The sequence below is a fragment of the Tachyglossus aculeatus genome, chromosome 14, assembly GCF_015852505.1.
Source record: "Tachyglossus aculeatus isolate mTacAcu1 chromosome 14, mTacAcu1.pri, whole genome shotgun sequence".
Taxonomy (NCBI): Eukaryota; Metazoa; Chordata; class Mammalia; order Monotremata; family Tachyglossidae; genus Tachyglossus; species Tachyglossus aculeatus.
The window spans coordinates 16,372,680-16,386,375 of record NC_052079.1 but is presented as its reverse complement, the minus strand read 5'-3'; the positions used below and the strand labels follow the sequence as shown (position 1 = coordinate 16,386,375).

Genomic DNA, 13,696 nt, shown 5'->3' with positions numbered 1-13,696 from the left:
ATTGAGCGCTTACTGTGTGCAGAGCAGTGTACTAAGCGCTTGGGAAGTACAAGTCGGCAACATATAGAGATGGTCCTTACCCAACAATGGGCTCACAGTCTAGAAGGGGGAAGGCAGAGAACAAAACCAAACGTATTAACAAAATAAAATAAATAGAATAGATATGTACAAATAAAATAAATAAATAGAGTAATCAATCAATCAACCAATCATATTTATTGAGCGGTTACTGTGTGCAGAGCACTGTACTAAGTGCTTGGGAAGTACAAGTTGGCAACATATAGAGATGTTCCCTACCCAACAGCGGGCTCACAGTCTAGAAGGGGGAGACAGAGAACAAAAGAAAACATATTAACACAATAAAATAAATATGCACAAATAAAATAAATAAATAAATAATCAATCAATCGATCATATTTATTGAGCACTTACAGTGTGCAGAGCACTGTACTAAGCGCTTGGGAAGTACAAGTTGGAAACATCTAGAGACGGTCCCTACCCAACAGTGGGCTCACGGTCTAGAAGGGGGAGACAGACAACACAAACCAAACATATTAAACAAAATAAAATAAATAGAATAAATACGTACAAATAAAATAAATAAATAGAGTAATCAATCAATCATATTTATTGAGCGCTTACTGTGTGCAGAGCATTGTACTAAGCGCTTGGGAAGTACAAGTTGGCAACATCTAGAGAGGGTCCCTACCCAACAGCGGGCTCACGGTCTAGAAGGGGGAAGGCAGAGAACAAAACCAAACATATTAACAAAATAAAATAAATAGAATAAATATGTACAAATAAAATAAATAGAGTAATCAATCAATCAATTTATTGAGCGCTTACTGTTTGCAGAGCACTGTACTAAGCGCTTGGGAAGTACAAGTTGGCAACATATAGAGACTGTCCTTACCCAACAGTGGGCTCACAGTCTCGAAGGGGGAAGACAGAGAACAAAACCAAACATATTAACAAAATAAAATAAATAGAATAAATATGTACAAATAAAATAAATAAATTAATAGAGTAATCAATCAATCAATCATATTTATTGAGCGCTTACTGTGTGCAGAGCACTGTACTAAGCGCTTGGGAAGTACAAGTTGGCAACATATAGAGACGGTCCCTACCCAACAGCGGCCTCACGGTCTAGAAGGGGGAGACAGAGAACAAAAGAAAACATATTAACAAAATAAAATAAATATGCACAAATAAAATAAATAAATAATCCATCAATCAATCATATTTATGGAGCGCTTACAGTGTGCAGAGCACTATACTAAGTGCTTGGGAAGTACAAGTTGGCAACATATAGAGACGGTCCCTACTCAACAGTGGGCTCCCGGTCTAGAAGGGGGAGACAGAGAACAAAAGAAAGCATATTAACAAAATAAAATAAATATGCACAAATAAAATAAATAAATAAATAATCAATCAATCAACCATATTTATGGAGCGCTTACAGTGTGCAGAGCACTATACTAAGCGCTTGGGAAGTACAAGTTGGCAACATATAGAGACAGTCCCTACCCAACAGTGGGCTCACAGTCTGGAAAGGGGAGACAGACAACAAAACCGAATATATTAACAAAATAAAATAAATAGAATAAATATGTACAAATAAAATAAATTAATAGAGTAATCAATCAATCATATTTATTGAGCACTTACTGTGTGCAGAGCACTGTACTAAGCGCTTGGGAAGCTTGGGAACATATTAACAAAATAAAATAAATAGAATAAATATGTGAAAATAAAATAAAATAAAATAACAAAATAAAATAAATAGAATAAATATGTACAAATAAAATAAATAGAGTAACAAAATAAAATAAATAGAATTGATATGTACAAGTAAAATAAATAAATGAATAGAGTAATAAATACGAACAAACATATATGCATATATACAGGTGCTGTGGGGAGGGGAAGGAGGTAAGGTGAGGGGGAGGACGGGGAGAGGAAGGAGGGGGCTCAGTCTGGGAAGGCCTCCTGGAGGAGGTGAGCTCTCAGTTAGGGCTTTGAAGGGAGGAAGAGAGCTAGCTTGGCGGATGGGCAGAGGCATTGGGGGCATTCCAGGCCCGGGGGAGGACGTGGGCCGGGGGGCGACGACAAGAGAGATGAGATCGAGGAACAGTAAGGAGGTTAGCATCAGAGGAGCGAAGTATACGGGTTGAGTAGAAGGAGAATAGTAAGGAGGGGGCAAGGTGATGGACAACTTTAAAGCCAATGGTGAGGAGTTTTTGTTTGATGTGGAGGTGGTTGGGCTGTCACTGGGGGGTCCTTGAGGAGGGGGGTAACAAGTCCTGAATTTATTTATTTATTTTACTTGTACATATCTATTCTATTTATTTTATTTTGTGAGTATGTTTGGTTTTCTCTCCCCCTTTTAGACTGTGAGCCCACTGTCGGGCAGGGACTGTCTCTAGATGCTGCCAATTTGGACTTCCCAAGCGCTTGGTACAGTGCTCTGCACCCAGTAAGCGCTCCATAAATACGATTGATGAGGATGATGAACGTTTTTGTAGAAAAATGATCCGGGCAGCAGAGTGAGGTGTGGACTGGAGCGGGGAGAGACGGAAGACGGGGAGGTCGGCAAGGAGGCTGAAGCAGTAATCCGGGCGGGATAAGAGGAATAATCTTATTTTACCTCCTTCCGTTCCCCACAGCACTTGTGTATATGTATATATGTTTGTACATATTTATTACTCTATTTATTTATTTATTTTACTTGTACATATCTATTCTATTTATTTTATTTTGTTAGTATGTTTGGTTCTGTTCTCTGTCTCCCCCTTTGAGACTGTGAGCCCACTGTTGGGTAGGGACTGTCTCTATATGTTGCCAACTTGTACTTCCCGAGCGCTTAGTACAGTGCTCTGCACACAGTAAGCGCTCAATAAATACGATCGATGATTACTTTATTTATTTATTTTACTCGTACATATCTATTCTATTTATTTTATTTTGTTAGTATGTTTGGTTCTGTCCTCTGTCTCCCCCTTTTAGACTGTGAGCCCACTGTTGGGTAGGGACTGTCTCTATATGTTGCCAATTTGTACTTCCCAAGCACTTAGTACAGTGGTCTGCACACAGTAAGCGCTCAATAAATACGATTGATGATTACTTTATTTTACTTGTACATATCTATTCTATTTTATTTTGTTAGTATGCTTGGTTCTGTTCTCTGTCTCCCCCTTTTAGACAGTGAGCCCACTGTTGGGTAGGGACTGTCTCTATATGTTGCCAACTTGTACTTCCCAAGCGCTTAGTACAGTGCTCTGCACACAGTAAGCGCTCAATAAATACGATTGATTGATTGATTAAGCAATATTGTAAATACTCTAAACCTTGACTCAGTGTTTCACCTACAAAATCTTTGTCTACCGTAGTTTTCCAGCGCTTAAAAGGAGTCCTGCAAGGGGCTAATTGTCTAATTCCCAGGTGTGTATTCTTTCCTAGTGTTGAGTATAATGCTGTGCACACGGTAGGTGCTCAATAATTGGTCAAACAGTGTGGCCTAGTGGATAAATTTGTACTTCCCAAGCGCTTAGTACAGTGCTCTACATATAGTAAGCGCTCAATAAATACGATTGATGATGATGATGATGATGATAAAGCATGGGCGGAGTCAGAAGGGCCTGGGTTCTAATCCCGGCTCTGCCATTTATCTGCTGTTTGACCTTGGGTAAGTCACTTCTCTGTGCCTCAGTGACCTCATCTGTAAAATGGGGATGAAGAAGTGCTTCATCCCCTTTCCAGCGCTTATAAGGAGTCCTGCAAGGGGCTAATTGTCTAATTCCCAGGTGTGTATTCTTTCCTAGTGTTCAGTACAATGCTCTGCACACAATAAGTGCTCAATAATTGGGCAAGCAATGTGGCCTAGTGGATGAAGCACGGGCGGAGTCAGAAGGACCTGGGTTCTAATCCCGGCTCTGCCATTTATCTGCTGTTTGACCTTGGGTAAGTCACTTCTCTGTGCCTCAGTGACCTCATCTGTAAAATGGGGACGAAGAAGTGCTTCATCCCCTTTCCAGCGCTTATAAGGAGTCCTGCAAGGGGCTAATTGTCTAATTCCCAGGTGTGTATTCTTTCCTAGTGTTGAGTACAATGCTCTGCACACAATAAGTGCTCAATAATTGGCTTAGTAATAATTGGCTTAATTAAGCGCTTAGTACAGTGCTCTGCACATAGTAAGCGCTCAATAAATACGATTGATGAATAATTGGGCAAACAGTGTGGCCTAGTGAATAAAGCACGGGTGGAGTCAGAAGGACCTGGGTTCTAATTCCGGCTCTGCCATTTATCTGCTGTTTGACCTTGGGTAAGTCACTTCTCTGTGCCTCAGCGACCTCATCTGTAAAATGGGGATGAAGACTGGGAGCCCCATATGGGACACGGATGGGGCATGGATTGTGTCCAACCTGGTTAGCTTGTGTCTACATAGCGTTCAACAAATACCATTAAAAAATGTAAATACTATTACATGTAAATTACTCTGAGCATTCCAGCTTGTCTAGCATCATAGCTTAGAAAGTATGCAATATTGTGGTTTTGCTGGTGCACTGATGTGTGACATTTTTGTACCATTTCTCCTGTAATCGAGGACTTTCGGTTTCGTCCCCACAGAGCACTTTCTTCACCCAAAGAGAGGAACACATTTGGCTATCTGTAAAGATTTCCGTTTCAAAGGTACTGATAATAATGATGGCATTTATTAAGCGCTTACTATGTGCAAAGCACTGCTCTAAGCACTGGGGAATTACAAGGTGATCAGGTTGTCCCACGGGAGGCTCACAGTCTTAATCCCCAGTTTACAGGTGAGGTAACTGAGGCACAGAGAAGTTAGGCGACTTGCCCAGAGTCACACAGCTGACAATTGGCGGTGCCGGGATTTGAACCCACGACCTCTGACTCCAAAGCCTGTGCTGTTACCACTGAGCCACGATACTGCGAATGCCCTAAACAGTGATCCACAGTGAAAATTACTTTTTTCTCCTTACTGCAGAATTGCCGAGACTTGGAGAATTACGTCTTGTCTAGAGAGGGAGATGCAGGGATAATCATCATCATCATCAATCGTATTTTATTGAGCGCTTACTGTAATCAGTCAATCAGTGGTATTTATCGAGTGCTTACTGTTTGCAGAGCACTGTATTAAGCTCTCCTAACCGCAAGGAGCTGAGTGTATTTTGTTGCTCTGTGTTTTTGTTGCAGTGTCATCATCGTCATCAATCGTATTTATTGAGCGCTTACTGTGTGCAGAGCGCTGTACTAAGCGCTTGGGAAGTACAAATTGGCAACACATAGAGACAGTCCCTACCCAACAGTGGGCTCACAGTCTAAAAGGGGGAGACAAAACCATACTAACAAAAGAAAATAAATAGAATAGATATGTACAAGTAAAATAAATAGAGTAATAAATATGTACAAACATATATACATATATACAGGTGCTGTGGGGAAGGGAAGGAGGTAAGATGGGGGGATGGAGAGGGGGACGAGGGGGAGAGGAAGGAAGGGGCTCAGTTTGGGAAAAATATGGAACGCTTCATGAATTTGCGTGTCATCCTTGCGCAGGGGCTATGCTAATCTTCTCTGTATCATTCCAAATTTTAGTATATGTGCTGCCGAGAAGGGGATGCAATAATAATAATTGCGGCGTTTTTAAAGTGCTTACTATGGGCCACTGTACTAAGCGCTTGGAAAGTACAAATTGGCAACATCTAGAGACAGTCCCTACCCAACAGTGGGCTCACAGTCTAAAAGGGGGAGACAAAACCAAACATACTAACAAAATAAAATAAATAGAATAGATACGTACAAGTAAAATAAATAAATAAATAGAGTAATAAATATGTACAAACATAGATACATATATACAGGTGCTGTGGGGAAGGGAAGGAGGTAAGATGGGGGGATGGAGGGGGGACGAGGGGGAGAGGAAGGAAGGGGCTCAGTCTGGGAAAAATATGGAACGCTTCATGAATTTGCGCAGGGGCAATAATAATAATTGCAGCGTTTTTAAAGTGCTTACTATGAGCCACTGTACTAAGCGGTGGAATACATACAAGATAGCCAAGTCCCTCACGGGTCTCACAGTCTAAATAGGAGGGAGAACAGGTTTTGAATCCCCATTTTGCGGTTAAGGAGACTGAGGCCCAGTGAAGTTGAGAGACCTGCCTTAAATCACACAGCAGCTTAATGGTGGCACCGTGATTAGAACCCAGGTCCTCTGACTCCCGTGTTTGTGATCTTTCTACTGCTGCTCACTTTCTCACCTTCCCACAGTGACATCGCTGTGTATAATATGCTTAGAAGCAGAGACATTTCGGGTCCACTTTCTTCACACATTGCAGGGATTTTGCTATTTGTGAAGATTTCAGCCTGGTAGGCCATGTCGCACATTCTCACATACGTCACATATGTTTGTACATATTTATTACTCTATTTATTTATCTTATACATATCTATCCTATTTATTTTATTTTGTCAGTATGTTTGGTTTTGTTCTCTGTCTCCCCCTTCTAGACTGTGAGCCCGCTGTTGGGTAGGGACCGCTCTGACCACCAGCCCCTTCCTTCCTCTCCCCCTCATCCCCCTCTCCATCCCCCCATCTTACCTCCTTCCCCACAGCACCTGTATACATGTATATATGTTTGTACATATTTATTACTCTATTTACTAATTTTACTTGTACCTATCTATTCTATTTATTTTATTTTGTTAGTATGTTTGGTTTTGTTCTCTGTCTCCCCCTTTTAGACTGTGAGCCCACTGTTGGGTAGGGACTGTCTCTATATGTTGCCAATTTGGACTTCCCAAGCGCTTAGTACAGTGCTCTGCACATAGTAAGCGCTCAATAAATATAATTGATGATGATGATGATTGTCTCTATGTGTTGCCGACTTGTACTTCCCAAGCGCTTAGTACAGTGCTCTGCACACAGTAAGCGCTCAATAAATACGATTGATTGATTGATTCTCAAAATGTCGCACACCTCACCTACCTATTGTAGAACCCTAGTACCTGCCTGAGTTTTTCTTAACAATAATAATAATGGTATTTTTAAGCGCTTACTATGTGCCAAGCACTGTTCCAAGCATTGGGGTAGTTACAAGGTAATCAGGTTGTCCCACGTGGGGCTCACAGTCTTAATCCCCATTTTACAGATGAGGTAACTAATCAATCAATCAATCGTGTTTATTGAGCGCTTATTGTGTGCAGAGCACTGTACTAAGCGCTTGGGAAGTACAAGTTGGCAACATATAGAGACAGTCCCTACCCAACAGTGGGCTCACAGTCTAAAACTAAGGCACAGAGAACTGAAGTGGCTTGCCGAAGGTCACACAGCAGACAAGTGGCAGAGCCGGGATTAGAACCCACGTCCTCTGACTCCCAAGCCCGGGCTCTTTCCACTGAGCCACACTGCTTCTCCTCATAAGGGAAGCAGCAGGACATTGTGGAAAAAGAGTCACGGCCTAAGCTATGTGACCTTGGGCCAATCATTTCACTTCTCTGAGCCTCAGTCGCCTCATCCATTCATTCAATCGTATTTATTGAGCGCTTACTGTGTGCAGAGCACTGGACTAAGCGCTTGGGAAGTCCAAGTTGGCAGCATATAGAGACAGTCCCTACCCAACAGCGGGCTCACAGGCTAGTCCAGTGCTCTGCACATAGTTGATTTGTTGTCTGTCTCCCCCTTCTAGACTGTGAGCCCACTGTTGGGTAGGGACCGTCTCTATATGTTGCCAACTTGTACTTCCCAAGCGCTTAGTCCAGTGCTCTGCACACAGTAAGCGCTCAATAAATACGATTGAATGAATGAATGAATATGTTTCAGATTCATCACTATTTTACTTGTACATATTTACTATTCTATTAATTTTATTTTGTTAATATGTGTTGTTTTGTTATCTGTCTCCCCCTTCTGTGAGCCCGTTGTTGGGTAGGGACCATCTCTAGATGTTGCCAACTTGCACTTCCCAAGCGCTTAGTACAGTGCTCTGCACACAGTAAGCGCTCAATAAATACGATTGAATGAATGAATGAATATGTTTCAGATTTATCACTCTATTTTACTTGTACATATTCTACTATTCTATTTTATTTAGTTAGTATGTTTGGTTTTGTTCTCTGTCTCCCCCTTTTAGACTGTGAGCCCACTGTTGGGTAGGGACTGTCTCTATATGTTGCCAACTTGTACTTCCCAAGCGCTTAGTCCAGTGCTCTGCACACAGTAAGCGCTCAATAAATACGATTGAATGAATGAAAGAATGAATATGTTTCAGATTTATCACTCTATTTTACTTGCACATAATTACTATTCTATTTATTTTATTTTGTTAATATGTGTTGTTTTGTCGTCTGTCTCCCCATTCTAGACTGTGAGCCCACTGATGGGTAGGGACCGTCTCTATATGTTTCCGACCTGTACATATTTACTACTCTATTTATTTATTTTACTTGTACATATCTATTCTGTTTATTTTATTTTGTTAATATGTTTAGTTTTGTTCTCTGTCTCCCCCTTCTAGACTCTGAGCCCACTGATGGGTAGGGACCATCTCTATATGTTACCGACTTGTACATATTTATTACTCTATTTATTTATTTTACTTTTACATATCTATTCTATTTATTTTATTTTGTTAATATGTTTGGTTTTGTTGTCTGTCTCCCCTTTCTAGACTGTGAGCCCACTGTTGGGTAGGGACCATCTCTATATGTTGCCGACTTGTACGTATTTATTACTCTATTTATTTATTTATTTATTTTACTTGTACATATCTATTCTATTTATTTTATTTTGTTAATATGTTTGGTTTTGTTCTCTGTCTCCCCCTTCTAGACTGTGAGCCCACTGTTGGGTAGGGACCCTCTCTACATGTTGCCAACTTGTACTTTCCAAGCGCTTAGTACAGTGCTCTGCACACTGTAAGTGCTCAATAAATATGATTAAATGAATGAATGAATATGTTTCAGATTTATTACTCTATTTTACTTGTACATATTTACTATTCTATTTATTTTATTTTGTTAGTATGTTTTGTTTTGTTGTCTGTCTCCCCCTTTTAGACTATGAGCCCGTTGTTGGGTAGGGACCGTCTCTAGATGTTGCCAACTTGGACTTCCCAAGCGCTTAGTCCAGTGCTCTGCACACAGTAAGCGCTCAATAAATACGATTGAATGAATATGTTTCAGATTTATCACTCTATTTTACTTGTACATATTTACTATTCTATTTATTTTATTTTGTTAATATGTGTTTTGTCGTCTGTCTCCCCCTTCTAGACTGTGAGCCTGCTGTTGTGTAGGGATTGTCTCTATATGTTGCCGACTTGTACTCCCAAGCGCTTAGTATAGTGCTCTGCACACAATAAGCGCTCTCAATAAATACGATTGAATGAATGAATGAATAGTAAGCTCTCAATAAATACGATTGATAGAGAAGCAGCGTGGCTCCGTGGAAAGAGCCAGGGCTTTGGAGTCAGAGGTCATGGGTTCAAATCCCGGCTCCGCCAACTGTCAGCTGTGTGACTTTGGGCAAGTCACTTAACCTCTCTGTGCCTCAGTTCCCTCATCTGTAAAATGGGGAAGAAGACTGTGAGCCCCCCGTGGGACAACCTTATCACCTTGTAACCTCCCCAGCGCTTAGAACAGTGCTTTGCACATAGTGAGCGCTTAATAAATGCCATTATTATTATTATTATTGAATGAATAAAATGGGGATTAGGACTGTGAGCCCCAAGGGGGATAGGGTCATCATCATCATCATCAATCGTATTTATTGAGCGCTTACTGTGTGCAGAGCACCGTACTAAGCGCTTGGGAAGTACAAATTGGCAACATCTAGAGACGGTCCCTACCCAACAGTGGGCTCACAGTCTAAAAGGGGGAGACAAAACCAGACTAACAAAATAAAATAAACCTGATTACTTTGTATCTATCCCAGCGCTTAAAACAGTGACTGGCCCAGCGGCTTAGAACAGTGTTCAGCGCTTAAAACAGGGCTTGGCACATAGTAAGCGATTAATAAGTACCGTTATTATTATAGAAGCAATTAACTAAAACCTTTGTTTTTTTTAAAGAAAAGATGCGAGGCCCAGTTTGAATTGTTCAACCGCTGCCGCCTGTGGCCGCAAGAGGGCAGTAGAGGAGCCTGGGCGCGGGGTAGTGCTGCCCCCGTGTGGCTCCGCGCTGCTATGACCGCCTAATAATAATAATAATAATAATAATAATAATAATAATAATAATAATAATAATAGCATTTATTCATTCATTCACTCAATCGTATTTATTGAGCGCTTACTGCGTGCAGAGCACTGTACTAAGCGCTTGGGAAGTCCAAGTCGGCAACACATAGAGACGGTCCCTACCCAACAGTGGGCTCACAGTCTGGAAGGGGGAGACAGACAACAAAACCAAACATATTAACAAAATAAATAGAAGAAATATGTACAAGTCAAATAGAGTAATAAATATGTACAAGCATATTAGAATAAATATGTACGTCAAATAAATAGAGTAATAAATACGTACAAGCATATTAGAATAAATATGTACAAGTCAAATAGAGTAATAAATACGTACAAGCATATTAGAATAAATATGTACAAGTCAAATAAATAGAGTAATAAATACGTACAAGCATATTAGAAGAAATATGTACAAGTCAAATAGAGTAATAAATACGTACAAGCATATTAGAAGAAATATGTACAAGTCAAATAAATAGAGTAATAAATACGTACAAGCATATTAGAATAAATATGTACAAGTCAAATAGAGTAATAAATACGTACAAGCATATTAGAATAAATATGTACAAGTCAAATAAATAGAGTAATAACTACGTACAAGCATATTAGAATAAATATGTACAGGTCAAATAAATAGAGTAATAAATACGTGCAAGCATTTTAGAATAAATATGTACAAGTCAAATAAATAGAGTAATAAATACGTACAAGCATATTAGAATAAATATGTAGAAGTCAAATAAATAGGGTAATAAATACGTACAAGCATTTTAGAATAAATATGTACAAGTTAAATAAATAGAGTAATAAATACGTACAAGCATATTAGAATAAATATGTACAAGTCAAATAAATAGAGTAATAAATACATACAAGCATATATACAGGTGCTGTGGGGAGGGGAAGGAGGTGAGGCTGGGGGGATGGGGAGGGGGAGGATTGATTATTCTATTTTACTGGTACATATTTACTATTCTATTTATTTTGTTAATGATGTGCCTGTAGCTTTCATTCTGTTTGTTCTGATGACTTGACACCTGTCCACATGTTTTGTTTTGTTGTCTGTCTCCCCCTTCTAGACTGTGAGCCTGCTGTTGGGTAGGGACCATGTCTATATGTTGCCAACTTGTACTTCCCAAGTGCTTAGTGCAGTGCTGTGCACACAGTAAGCGCTCAATAAATACGATTGATTGATTGTACTTCCCAAGCGCTTAGTCCAGTGCTCTGCACACAGTAAGCGCTCAGTAAATACGATTGAATGAATGAATGAAGTGACTTGCCCAAAGTCACACAGCTGACAACTGCGCAGCTGGGATTTGAACCCGTGACCTCTGACTCCAAAGCCCGGGCTCTTTCATCATCATCATCATCAATCGTATTTATTGAGCGCTATGTGCAGAGCACTGTACTAAGCGCTTGGGAAGTACAAATTGGTAACATACAGAGACAGTCCCTACCCAACGGTGAGCTCACAGTCTAAAAGAATAATAATGATGGCATTTATTAAGCTCTTACTATGTGCAAAGCACTGTTCTAAACGCTGGGGAGGTTACAAGGTGATCAGGTTGTCCCACGCGGGGCTCACAGTCTTAATCCCCATTTGACAGATGAGGGAACTGAGGCCCAGAGAAGTGAAGTGACTTGCCCGAAGTCACACAGCTGACAATTGGCGGAGCCGGGATTTGAACCCACGACCTCTGACTCCAAAGCCCGGGCTCTTTTCCACTGAGCCACGCTGTTGGCAACAATAATAATGGCATTTGTTAAGCGCTTACTATGTGCCAAGCACTGTTCTAAGCGCTGGGGGGGATACAAGGTGATCAGGTTGTCCCACGGGGGGCTCACAGTCATAATCCCCGTTTTACAGATGAGGTAACTGAGGCTCAGAGAAGTTAAGGGACTTGCCCAAGATCACACAGCAGACGTGGTGGAGCCGGGATTCGAACCCATGACCTCTGACTCCAAAGCCTGGGCTCTTTCCACTGAGCCACGCTTCTTCTCTATCTACCCCTGTATCTACTACCCCAGCGCTTAGAACAGTGCTTGGCACATAGTAAGCGCTTAATAAATAGTATTATTGTTATTATTGTTATGATGATGATGATGATTAGCCCAGGCCTGAGGATGGTGGCCCCGCGGGTGTTATGATGGAAAGTGGCCACGAGGGGGCGACCTCAGTCCAGGGACGGTCGTGTTTCCTGCTCATCTTTGAGTGTGGCCAAGCAGAGACTTGGGCCAGAGGTCTGGGCCAATCAATCAATCAATCAATCGTATTTATTGAGCGCTTCCTGTGTGCAGAACACTGGACTAAGCGCTTGGGAAGTACAAGTTGGCAACGTATAGAGACAGTCCCTACCCAACAGTGGGCTCACAGTCTAAAAGGGGGAGACGGAGAACAAAACCAAACATACTAATAAAATAAAATAAATAGGATAGATATGTACAAGTAAAATAAATAAATAAATAAATAGAGTAATAAATATGTACAAACAGAGATACATATATACAGGTGCTGTGGGGAAGGGAAGGAGGTAAGATGGGGGGGAGGGAGGAAGGGGCTCAGTCTGGAAAGGCCTCCTGGAGGAGGTGAGCTCTCAGTAGGGCCTTGAAGGGAGGAAGAGAGCTAGCTTGGCGGATGGGCAGGGGGATTGGGGGCATTCCAGGCCCGGGGGATGACGTGGGCCTGGAGCAGAGACTTGGGCCAGAGGCCTGGAGCAGAGACTTGGGGCAGAGGCCTGGGGCAGACATGTTAGGAGAGGCCTGGAGCACAGACTTGGGGCATAGACTGGAGCAGACATGTGGGGAGAGGCCTGGAGCAGAGACTTGGGACAGAGGTCTGGGGCAGACATGTGGGGAGATGCCTGGAGCAGAGACATGGGCCAGTGGTTTGGGGCAGACATGTGGGGAGAGGCCTGAAGCAGAGACATGGGCCAGTGGTCTGGGGCAGACATGTGGGGAGAGGCCTGAAGCAGAGACATGGGCCAGTGGTCTGGGGCAGACATGTGGGGAGAGGCCTGGAGCAGAGATTTGGGACAGAGGTCTGGGGCAGACATGTGGGGAGAGGCCTGGAGCAGAGACTTGGGACAGAGGTCTGGGGCAGACATGTGGGGAGAGGCCTGGAGCAGAGACTTGGGCCAGTGGTCTGGGGCAGACATGTGGGGAGAGGCCTGGAGCAGAGACTTGGGGCAGAGGTCTGGGGCAGACATGTGGGGAGAGGCCTGGAGCAGAGACTTGGGGCAGAGGTCTGGGGCAGACATGTGGGGAGAGGCCTGGAGCAGAGACTTGGGGCAGAGGTCTGGGGCAGACATGTGGGGAGAGGACTGGAGGAGAGACTTGGGACAGATACCTGGGGTAGAGGCCTGGAACAAAGATGTGGGGAGAGGCCTGAAGATGTGGGTAGAGGCCTGGAACAGAGATGTGGGGAGAGGCCTGGA

General features: G+C 42.3%; 1 non-coding gene across 1 annotated transcript; it reads right to left on the bottom strand.

The window, feature by feature from the left end:
- Positions 1-5,535: 5,535 nt before the first annotated feature.
- On the bottom strand, positions 5,536-5,647 carry LOC119937346. Its single transcript, XR_005454022.1, has one exon. It is a non-coding gene; the product is annotated as a U6 spliceosomal RNA (small nuclear RNA).
- Positions 5,648-13,696: the final 8,049 nt, after the last annotated feature.